The following is a 12,552-nucleotide window of genomic DNA, read 5'->3' as shown; positions in this document are numbered from 1 at the left end:
GCTGGTCATCTAGATCCAGTTGGACAGAGCTGCTGTCATCACTGTGGGCCTCTTCTGTGGTGGGGGTGGACATGTCTGGAACCTCCTGTCCGGTGACGCTGGGTAGGGGACCTGCAGGGGTGTAAAGGCATGATTATTGCATCTGTGTGTGCCATCATGTGAAATGGGTGGGTGACCCTGTACCCCAGTGCTTACATTCTTGTCTAGGACCTTGTGTGATATTTTGTTTGGGGATCTGTCTGGGCATCTGTAGTGGACATGCTTTGGTGATGGGTGTCCATGCTTTGGTGTTGCATGCAGGGCTTGGTGTTGGGATGGGTGGTTTGTGATAGTGGGACATATGTGAGGTGTTGGAGTGATAGGGGTGAGAGTGATGGTGGGGGTATTTGATATCATGTAGGTAGAGTGGGGAATGTAATAGTTAAGATTTGACTTACCAGAGTCCATTCCTCCTGCTACTCCTGCGAGGCCCTCAGGATGCAGTATAGCCAAGACCTGCTCCTCCGATGTTGTTAGTTGTGGGGGAGGAGGTGGTGGTGGTCTGCCGCCAGTCCTCTGAACTGCAATCTGGTGTCTTGAGACCACAGAACGCACCTTCTCCCATAGGTCGTTCCACCTCTTCCTGATGTCATCCCGTGTTCTTGGATGTTGTCCTACTGCGTTGACCCTGTCTACAATTCTGCGCCATAGCTCCATCTTCCTAGCAATGGAGGTGTGCTGCTCCTGTGATCTGAATAGCTGTGGCTCTACCCGGATGATTTCCTCCACCATGACCCTGAGCTCCTCCTCAGAGAACCTGGGGTGTCTTTGCGGTGCCATGGTGTTGTGTGTGTGATGTGTGAGGTGGTGTGTGTTGTGATGTGTGAGGGGATGTGTTTGTGTTGTGTGAGGTGCGTGCATGTTGTGTGAGTGATGGTGTTGTGTGCCTGTGGATGCTAGTTTGTTGATGGTGGTGTCTCTCTCTGTGCTCTGTTCTCGATTTTTGTCATAGGGGTTTGTGGGTGATGTGGGAGTGTGATATAAATGGTATTGAGTGTGTGGGAGTGGTGTGTGTATGTGTATCAGGTGTGTGTATTTCGAATTGTCCAATGTGGTTGTGTTTTGTAAATGTGTGTGTATTTTGAGCGCGGCGGTGTGTACCGCCAATGGAATACTGCGGTTGAAAGACCGCCACGTGGATTCGTGGGTCGTGATACTGTGGGCGTATTCCTGTTGGCGTGACGGTGGAGGTTTTGCTATCAACAGTTTATCACTGACCTTTGGTGTGGCGGAGGCGGATTTTCGCGATCGCAGCTGTGTGTTGGCGGTCTTCTGCACAGCGGTAAGCGGGATTTACCACCAATGCTGTAATGAGGGCCAAAGTGTGCTTTGTCACAAAGAACTATATATTCAAAAACAATACCACTCAGTTGCCAGGCACAGCTAGACTCACCAACATTTACTCTGCACAGACACAGCAAGCACCAATTACATCCCACTAAAAATGAAAAACAAAATACAATTACACATAAGACAACACAATACACATTTTGCATCAATCAAAGGAACATTTAAAACACAAAAAAACAGAAGCGAATTATGCTGCTATTATTACACCATTTGCAAAAACTCATTCATGCATGGCAATGATACTCATCAGGTGTAAACAGTACAAAAATGTCTTTCTAACCAAACACATGCAGCTACATGAACTGCAGATCTATCAGTGGCCAAACTGCAAGCATGAATCACAGCGAAAGAAAACAAAATCTTTGCACTAAAATAAAAGGGATAAATTAAACATTACAATTACAAATGCAAATGATGACAAGAAATAAAACAGTTAGGATGATAAAACACTATGACCACCAAATGCCAGCCAGAAGGCAGTCAACCTACATTGTTAGTCAAATGCCAGTACGAACACAGCCAGCCAAACACCCGTATACGCAGACCATAAGCCGAATTCCAGTCCACACACACACCTGGCATACACTTACTATTTCTTGGTAAATGCATAAGCGTGGTAACGAATTGCGTCTTAAAGGCAATGCGTGGCAAAGGAATTGCATGGTAGTAGATGCATGGTAAAGTATTGCGTGGTAACGACTGTGCTGCAAGTGTTGTTTCCCATATTCTACCAATCTTAAACACCAGTGGAACAAGTGAATGATGATACTTGGGCTTCCAAAGAGACAGTGATGAGACAATTTTTACACTTCTCGAAACAAATTACTCTGTAATACTAATATAGTACACGCAGCTGTAAATGTTTCAATCTGGCAAAGGAATCCTGCCTTCAGATCTTCTAACTTACAACTAATGCATGATTGTGTGATTGTGAATGACATGACTTCCTAGTTTGCTTGAAAATTTCTGTGTTCAGGTAATACAATGAGGTATCAGCAGTTGCTGAGACAAAGAAATGCAGAAGCTTAAATCTAGGGCCATATTTACAAGAAACTGGTGCATCAGCTTTGATCCACCACTTTTCTTGCGCCCCTGCGCCTCCCTATTGACACCATGCGTGTGCCGTATTTACAATAAGGAGCACCAGGGCGCACGATAGGACAATTAGCGTCATCATTTATTATGCTATTTTGGTACTTTGCAAGATTAGCGCCATAAATTGTGCCTTTAATCCTGCACAGTAAAGAGAGGCGCATTGAAAGTGATGGGTGCACCATTTGCTAAAAATGATGCAGTGAAATGTTGGAATTTCACTGCGTCATTTTTATGGGCCTCCCTGCACATTAATCATGGTGTAGGCATAAAGTGCTGCAAGTGGTTACAAAGTGGTGCAATACATGCTTTGTGCCACTTTGTAAATATTGCAAAGGAGAATGTCCTTGTTATTGCCACATTAGTGTAAAAAAAAATGGTGCTAATGTGGAGCTAAAAGGGGCTAGGACTTCGTAAATCTGGCCCTAAGGGGCATATCTACAAGCCCCTAGTGACTCCTTGCACCACATTAGCATCGTTTTTTCATGCTAATGTGCAGATAGGAGTTATTCCAGGAATCAGGAATAACATGCCTACTTACTACTTTTTCCAAAACATCAAAATATATAAATGGTAGAATTTCTTGGTTAGCTTTAGAGTTGACATTTGACTACATGTAATGCATGGAGTTACGGAATACTTTGCTTTAATAATCAAAAGCAAACTTTCTCATGGTGATGAAACCGGATTGTAAGAATGGTGAACAAAGAAAATTCCATATATACGTTTAGAAGTTTGACGTAATTCTGTCCTAAACCATTATTTCCTAAGTGGCAGAGCTTCATTGAGTACAAAACTAAAAACTAATACGATCAGCTTAAATTTTTCAAAATGAGAAAGTTTTCTTAGATAGCATTTTCCTCTAATGTTTTGTGGAGACATTTATAATGTGCTTCCTAGCCCTGATAAAGAGCTCAGACATCTTTTCCTGGCAAGTTGTACTCTACTGTGTTTGTTGTGCTTGACTGGAAGGGTGTGGGTTCGTATTGTGGCCTCTGAAGGAAGGTTTTTAATTTAAATTGTTATCACTAATGTGGTCTCTCATTTTGTGACACGTAGCTGTACTTCAGCATTTAGGGGGTCATTCCGACCCCGGCGGGTGGCGGGAGCCGCCCGCAGGGCGGAGACCACCAAAAGACCGTACCGCGGTCAAATGACCGCAGCGGTCATTTTGACTTTCCCGCTGGGCAGGCGGGCGACCGCCAAAAGGCCGCCCGCCCTCCCAGCGGGAAAGCCCCAGCAACGATGAAGCCGGCTCCGAATGGAGCCAGCGGAGTTGCTGGTGTGCGACGGGTGCAGTGGCATCCGTCGCGATTTTCAGTGTCTGCTTTGCAGACACCGAAAATCTTAATGGGGCCCTGTTAGGGGGCCCCTGCACTGCCCATGCCTGTGGCATGGGCAGTGCAGGGGCCCCCAGGGGCCCCACGACACCCGTTCCCGCCATCATGTTCCTGGCGGTTTTTACCGCCAGGACCAGGATTGCGGGAAGGGGGTCGGAATCCCCATGGCGGCGCTGCTTGCAGCGCCGCCGTGGAGGATTCTCTGGGGCAGGGGAAAACCGGCGGGAAACAGAATTGCCCCTGAAGCACCGCCAGCCTGTTGGCGGTGCTTCCTCCGTCCCCGGCCCTGGTGGTCCATGACCGCCAGGGTCGGAATGACCCCTATAGTGTAGAAAAGAGGTAGTGGGGTCAAAGGGAGTAAACAATAACAGTGGAGTTAATTTACCTTCTTTATCAATGATGTATAAATCTGGAAATGGGATTGGAGACATTTTTTTTTTAATCATTTAACTTTTCCTATGGTGCGCTGATTTATGTCTCCAACCTCTTTATTGGTTCCTTGAACTGTGCATTCTTTGATATATGGTTGGAGTTTCTAGAGGTCTAAAGAAGTATCTTTGGAGTGCCAGGAATTTATGGTGCTCTGCTGTTGCTATTTTTGAGTGGTGAGATGGTAGAAAGTTGGAGGTCAAGTGATGATGTTGAACTCAATCCATTTTCTGTAGGTAGTCTTGGTAGTCAATAATATTGCTATACTTGTTCTTCTCTGATGGGCAGGTTGACAAGGAGGATAATGTGTGGTGCTCGCCCTAGATAATGTTGAGGTTTCCTGTTGCTGTGTAAGCTGGTGGAAAGAATATTGTATGCGGTGCCTGTCGAGATAACCAGTGACCGGCTGAGAGCCTCTCTGTTTTTTCATATGTCAATATGTGAGTAAGGGTCTGTCACTCAAGCCAGATATTCATGTCTCCCAGGGTACAGAAAATGTTGTGATTTATAATGACACCACTAGTGACAACTGGGAAGATTTTTGTGAATGCTTTGTTCATTTGGAAGATCTCTGTTTCACCATGAAAAAGCACAAGATAGGATTTTAGGATTGCACTATTGCATCGCTTTTAGGGTAGCAGTGTTGGAGGACAGAGAAGCAGATAAGAAGTTAATCACCTTTGGCTGTGGCAAACATTTTGTAATTTGTGGACTGTAAGGTATCCTTGAAAATGACTACAGGACCATCCAGTGTTCATGATATGGTTTGTGGTGAGGATTTTGTATCCAGGGAAGGCTTGCAGAACCTGGTGGAGGATGCAGCAATGCATCACCTTCCATACAGTTTTCTGTGAAAACAAAAGGTCCTTATTGGAACCTAACATCCCATCTAAGATGTTAAAGTGGCTCTAGTTCATTATTGGTACAATAATTAGGAGGTAGTTCTGTGGCAGGGCAAAAGGGAAAGGGGCAAGGGGGAATGGGTATTTTATAGAGATGAGTGATGGTTCAAGTGGAGGAGCAGGAGATAGGTGATCAACAGCAGTTGCAATATATGTGCTTTGTGACTCTAGGATGTAGAGTGCAGCTTCTAAGTACAATTAAGATGAGATAAGAAGACCGTATCGTAGTGTTGTGTGAGTTATGAATGAGGGAACCTTGTAGGCTCCTGAAGGACTCCGTAGAACTGTGACATAAGTGTTGGACTGCGCTGAAGTGAATGCAGGTTTAGAATGTGGAGTTCTCTGTTACACACAGATTAATAAGGACTTGTGATATACAGCTCTGTGTGTGGCATAGTTACTGGTGGGTATCCTGGCTGAGGAAGATGCTACAACTGGAGACCAGATAGGGGATAAGTTCCCCCAAAGATTGATAGGGCTCTCCCAGAGAGTTTGGAGTGGTCCAAGCAAATTGCTCTTGCGTGCCAAGTGGGCCTCCGTTGATGTGCAGAGTCGACATTTGGCGTATGTGGAGTCAAAGCACAGGTCCAGCCAGTATGAAGCTAGGAAGATAAACCAAGAAAATGAGAAACCTACACATCATTGGCCAAGAACTAGCTGACAAATCCATAAAGTGAGGTACTGTGTTACTATGAAATCTACAACCATACAGTGTGCAGATTGATAATGCTAAAGGCGGATACAAAAAGATACAGAAAAGAAGTGCTGAAACTATCATAGTCAAATGAATGTAGGATACTTAAGTGCACTAGCTGACAGAACATAGAATAGCAAATTGTTGTTACACTTACCAGAGCCTCGAAAAGAAGAGTTCTGCAACCTCAGCACTGGGCAAGGAGAACCAAGGACAAGCACAGGGATTGTGCTTACTGAGCTGTCCAATACCTGAAGCAGCACACCACCAAAGCTACCGGATGGTGCCTAAGCACAACTTCAGAATCCTCCAGAAAAGTGAAGGGCTCCAATGGAGACAAGAAATAGGTCATAGTTCCACACACTGTCAAAGATGAGCCAGAAGTCAGCTCGTCGAAGAGCCTTAAAGATGACATGAATGAAGCAGGTCCAAATGAACAGCAGACAGTATTGAAGAGAACTCAATTTTCAGAATCAGACAATCCCATATACAGTTATAATGCTGTTGCCTTCCTGAAACCACCACCACCACTCGATTCCCCCAGAAAGCAGATGATTGGCAATAGGTGGTGTTTGAAATTTGGTCTCTAGTTGGCAGAGGTATGCTCCCTCTCCCAGGTGGGACCATAATTATAGTCAGGGTCAGTTTAATACACACCCTAAATGAACTTGTCCTAACCCTCTGATAGCTTGGCACAAACAGTCAGGCATAACTTGAGGCATTGTGTTCAGTATTTGCGAAACACTTAAAACAGTGCACAGAATGAATCCACACGACATTAGAAAAATAGATAATAATTTAATGAACAAAACAAAACCAAAACAACAAAAATCCAGTTAGATTATCTGCAATCGTAGTGCATAGAAACTTAAAGCACCAATCAGGCCTATCTGGTCGCACTAGACTGGGGTAAATCCAAAGTTCAGGCCGACTGCGATGGAGTGCGGGTTGGCTACAGGTTAAACCTTATCCCGCTGAAGCAGTACCTTGTGTGGAGAGTTGCATCGTCATTGAAGATCCGATACGAGGAGCAAAGGAAATGATGTGAAGGCAATGCATTGGTTCCATGCAGTCAGGGAATTTGTCGTCATTAAATCATGCAGTCATAGATCTTCAAGCATTGGTGTCACATTGTAGTCCCTTTGCAGAGGCAATGCGTCATTGTCAACCTCCTGCAGAGTACATCAATAGTATCCTGAAAAATGGTGCTATTGCCCCCACCCTGCACCATGGTGCGCCGTGTTTCTAAATATGCCGCACACATGGTGGCAATAGGGGGGTGCTAAGGGGCGCAGGGAAAGTGGTGCTGCTAGGTGCTGCACTTGGTGCAGCACCACTTTCTATAAATCTGCCCCTCAGTGATGTGAAGTCTTTGTCCTCAGCGGTATCAGTAATGCGTCCATGCCAGGAGGCAATGCAGCGGTTCCAGTTGGCGCAATGCCAGTGACAAATCAACGGTGAGAGTTAGTGCACAGAAGAACCACTTCCAAGGGTCCAGGACTGGATTGGCACCTCTTGGCAGGGCAGGACTCACAGGTGGCATAGGCAATGTGCTGCCAGAGAAGAAAGAAGTCTTTGATGTCCCTGAGACATAAGAACAGGACACAAGTCAGCAAGCCCTTGGAGTCATTTGGTTCTGTGGATGTGGAGCTTCAGGTTCAGTCCTTCTCACTCACAGGCAAGGGTGAAGCAGGCAGCAGGGCCGGCACAGCAAAGTAAGAGTCCAGCAAAGTCCAGCAAAGACCAGCAGAATCCAGTCCCTTTAGCACAGCAGTCTGTAGGAAAGTACCATCTTGCCTGGCATGTTACCCCCATATTTCACTGTATATATGTTGTTTTAGTTGTATGTGTCACTGGGACCCTGCCAGCCAGGGCCCCAGTGCTCATAAGTGTGCCCTGTATGTGTTACCTGTGTTATGACTAACTGTCTCACTGAGGCTCTGCTAATCAGTACCTCAGTGGTTATGCTCTCACATTTCTTTCCAAATTGTCACTAACAGGCTAGTGACCAATTTTACCAATTTACATTGGCATACTGGAACACCCTTATAATTCCCTAGTATATGGTACTGAGGTACCCAGGGTATTGGGGTTCCAGGAGATCCCTATGGGCTGCAGCATTTCTTTTGCCACCCATAGGGAGCTCTGACAATTCTTACGCAGGCCTGCCACTGCAGCCTGAGTGAAATAATGTCCACGTTATTTCACAGCCATTTTACAATGCACTTAAGTAACTTATAAGTCACCTATATGTCTAACCTTTACTTGGTAAAGTTTGGGTGCTAAGTTACTTAGTGTGTGGGTTCCCTGGCACTAGCCAAGGTGCCCCCACATTGTTCAGGGCCAATTCCCCGGACTTTGTGAGTGCGGGGACACCATTACACGCGTGCACCACACATAGGTCACTGCCTATGTGTAGCTTCACAATGGTAACTCCGAATATGGCCATGTAACATGTCTAAGATCATGGAATTGCCCCACCAATGCCATCCTGGTATTGGGGAGACAATCCCATGATTCCCCGGGTCTCTAGCACAGACCCGGGTACTGCCAAACTGCCTTTCCCGGGGTTTCACTGCAACTGCTGCTGCTGCCAACCCCTCAGACAGGTTTCTGCCCTCCTGGGGTCCAGCCAGGCTTGGCCCAGGAAGGCAGAACAAAGGACTTCCTCAGAGAGAGGGTGTTACACCCTCTCCCTTTGGAATAATGTGTCAGGGCTGGGGAGGAGTAGCCTCCCCCAGCCTCTGGAAATGCTTTGATGGGCACAGATGGTGCCCATCTCTGCATAAGCCAGTCTACACCGGTTCAGGGATCCCTCAGCCCTGCTCTGGCGCGAAACTGGACAAAGGAAAGGGGAGTGACCACTCCCCTGACCTGCACCTCCCCTGGGAGGTGCCCAGAGCTCCTCCAGTGTGCTACAGACCTCTGCCATCTTGGAAACAGAGGTGCTGCTGGCACACTGGACTGCTCTGAGTGGCCAGGGCCAGCAGGTGATGTCAGAGACTCCTTCTGATAGGCTCCTTCAGGTGTTGCTAGCCTATCCTCTCTCCTAAGTAGCCAAACCCTCTTTTCTGGCTATTTAGGGTCTCTGCTTTGGGGAATTCCTTAGATAACGAATGCAAGAGCTCATCATAGTTCCTCTGCATCTCTCTCTTCACCTTCTGCCAAGGAATCGACTGCTGACCGCGCTGGAAGCCTGCAAAACTGCAACAAAGTAGCAATGACGACTACTGCGACACTGTAACGCTGATCCAGCCGTCTTCTCAACTGTTTTCCTGGTGGTGCATGCTGTGGGGGTAGTCTGCCTCCTCTCTGCACTAGAAGCTCCGAAGAAATCTCCCGTGGGTCGACGGAATCTTCCCCCTGCAACCGCAGGCACCAAAGAACTGCATCACCGGTACTCTGGGTCTCCTCTCAGCATGACGAGCGAGGTCCCTTGAACCCAGCAACTCTGTCCAAGTGACTCCCACAGTCCAGTAACTCTTCAGTCCAAGTTTGGTGGAGGTAAGTCCTTGCCTCTCCACGCCAGACTGCATTGCTGGGAACCGTGTGTTTTGCAGCTAGTCCGGCTCCTGTGCACTCCACGAAGATTTCCTTTGTGCACAGCCAAGCCTGGGTCCATGGAACTCTAACCTGCATTGCACGACCTCCTGAGTTGCCCTCCGGCGGGTGGGACTCTCTTGTGCATCTTCGGGTGAGCACCGTTTCACTCCACTTCGTAGTGCCTGTTCCAGCACTTCTGCAGGTGCTGCCTGCTTCTGAGAGGGCTCCTTGTCTTGCTGGACGCCCCCTCTTTCCCCTCACGCAATTGGTGACATCCTGGTCCCTCCTGGGCCACAGCAGCATCCAAAAACCCTAACCGCAACCCTTGCAGCTAGCAAGGCTTGTTTGTGGTCTTTCTGCAGGAAAATATTTCTGCACGACTCTTCACGACGTGAGACATCCATCCTCCAAAGGAGAAGTTTCTAGCCCTTGTCGTTCATGCAGAATCTTCAGCTTCTACCATCCAGTGGCAGCTTCTTTGCATCCACAGCTGGCATTTCCTGGGCATCTGCCCACTCCCGACTTGATTGTGACTTTTGGACTTGGTCCCCTTGTTCCACAGGTACCCTCGTCTGGAAATCCATCGTTGTTGCATTGCTGGCGTTGGTCTTTCCTGCAGAATTCCCCTATCACGACTTCTGTGCTCTTTGGGGAACTTAGGTGCACTTGGCACCCACTTTTCAGGGTCTTGGGGTGGGCTATTTTTCTAACCTCACTGTTTTCTTACAGTCCCAGCGATCCTCTACAAGGTCACATAGGTTTGGGGTTCATTCGTGGTTCGCATTCCACTTTTAGAGTATATGGTTTGTGTTGCCCCTATCCCTATGTGCCCCCATTGCATTCTATTGTGACTATACATTGTTTGCACTGTTTTCTATTGCTATTACTGCATATTTTGGTATTGTGTACATATATCTTGTGTATATTTGCTATCCTCATACAGAGGGTACTCACTGAGATACTTTGGCATATTGTCATAAAAATAAAGTACCTTTATTTTTAGTATATCTGTGTATTGTGTTTTCTTATGATATTGTTCATATGACACTAGTGGTACTGTAGGAGCTTCACTCGTCTCCTAGTTCAGCCTAAGCTGCTCTGCTAAGCTACCTTTTCTATCAGCCTAAGCTGCTAGACACCCCTATACACTAATAAGGGATACCTGGGCCTGGTGCAAGGTGTAAGTACCCCTCGGTACTCACTACAAACCAGTCCAGCCTCCTACATTGGTTGTGCAGCAGTGGGATAAGTACATTGCAACTACTTACCACTTTTGTCATTGTACTTTTCATAAGAGAAAAATATACAAAACAAGTTCAGTGTATGTACACCTAACCAAAAAGTTTTGCTTTTCTTCTCTCACTTCTTTTATAAGTGCTGAAAAGTACCTCTAAACTTTCTAAAAAGTTCTTAAAAATTTTTAAAAGTTTTTTTCTGTCCTTTAAAAAGTTCTGAAAAACTTTTTTCTCACTTTTTCTATCCCTTAAACACTGTCTAAAATGTCTGGTACAGACCAAACTCTTGATCTGTCCAACATAGCTTATGACAACCATAGCTGGAAGGAAGCAAGGAGTCTCTGTATAGATAGAGGTTTAGGGGTAGGGAAGAATCCCTCAAGACAATTGTTAGTTATTATGCTCATTGAACAAGATAAGACCTTAGGTGGCACTTCTGGTGAGAAATTGGCTGATGGTTCCCACTCTGATTCTGGGGCACCCCTAGCAAAAGATGTGGGAGGGAAGCTTTCCAACCTGCCCCCTAGCAAGCCACCTAGCATAGCTGGTACTGATGTGAATGCACATCACAGTAAGAGTGTTGTCTCACATCACAGTAATAGTGTTGTTTCTCATCACAGTGGAAGTATCACTTCTATAGGCCAGAATGTTAGTGTGACATCTGTTAAAGCCAGGTCTCCTTCTGTTCATTCTCACCATTCTTCTGTTTCAAGACATGCCCTACCCACCCACCCTGATGACAGAGTGTTAGAAAGGGAGCTCAATAGATTGAGAGTGGAACAATCCAGGCTGAAGCTCAAGAAGCAACAGCTGGATTTAGATAGGCAGTCCTTAGAGATAGAAAGAGAAAGACGGAAATTGGGTTTAGAAACCCATGGTGGCAGCAGCAGTATTCCAAATAGTCATCCTGCAAAAGAGCATGATTCTAGGAATCTGCACAAGATAGTTCCCCCTTACAAGGAGGGGGATGACATTAACAAGTGGTTTGCTGCACTTGAGAGGTCCTGTGTTGTACAAGATGTCCCTCAAAGGCAGTGGGCTGCTATCCTATGGCTATCTTTCAGTGGAAACGGTAGGGATAGGCTCCTTACTGTAAACGAAAGTGAGGCCAATGATTTCAAAGTTATTAAGAATGCACTCCTAGATGGTTATGGCTTAACCACTGAACAGTACAGGATGAAGTTCAGAGAAACCAAAAAGGAGTCGTCACAAGACTGGGTAGACTTTGTTGACCATTCAGTGAAGGCCTTGGAGGGGTGGTTACATGGCATTAAAGTTACTGATTATGAAAGCCGGTATAACTTAATCCTGAGAGAGCATATTCTTAATAATTGTGTGTCTGATTTGTTACACCAGTACCTGGTAGACTCTGATCTGACCTCTCCCCAAGAATTGGGAAAGAAGGCAGACAAATGGGTCAGAACAAGGGTGAACAGAAAAGTTCATACAGGGGGTGACAAAGATGGCAAGAAGAAGGATGGTAAGTCTTCTGACAAGGGTGGGGACAAATCTAAAAATGAGTCTTCATCAGGCCCACAAAAACACTCTGGTGGGGGTGGTGGGCCCAAATCCTCTTCAAATCAAAACAAGGAAAAGAAACCATGGTGCTATTTATGTAAGATAAAAGGCCATTGGACAACAGATCCCAGTTGTCCAAAGAAAAGCACCAAGCCTCCTACCACTACAACCCCTGCTGCTACATCTAGTGCTCCTAGTAATAGCAGTGGTGGTGGGAGCAAACCTACTAATATCCAATCCAAGGGAGTAGCTGGGCTCACTTTTGGTAACTTAGTTGGGGTTGGTCTTGTTAGGGATACCACAGAGGCTGTGTTAGTCTCTGAGGGGGCTATTGATTTAGTCACCTTGGTTGCTTGTCCCCTTAATATGGATAAGTACAAGCAACTACCCCTAATAAATGGTGTGCAGGT

This window comes from Pleurodeles waltl, chromosome 7 (assembly GCF_031143425.1).
Source record: "Pleurodeles waltl isolate 20211129_DDA chromosome 7, aPleWal1.hap1.20221129, whole genome shotgun sequence".
Classification (NCBI taxonomy): Eukaryota; Metazoa; Chordata; class Amphibia; order Caudata; family Salamandridae; genus Pleurodeles; species Pleurodeles waltl.
Note: the sequence above shows the minus strand (reverse complement) of the source record.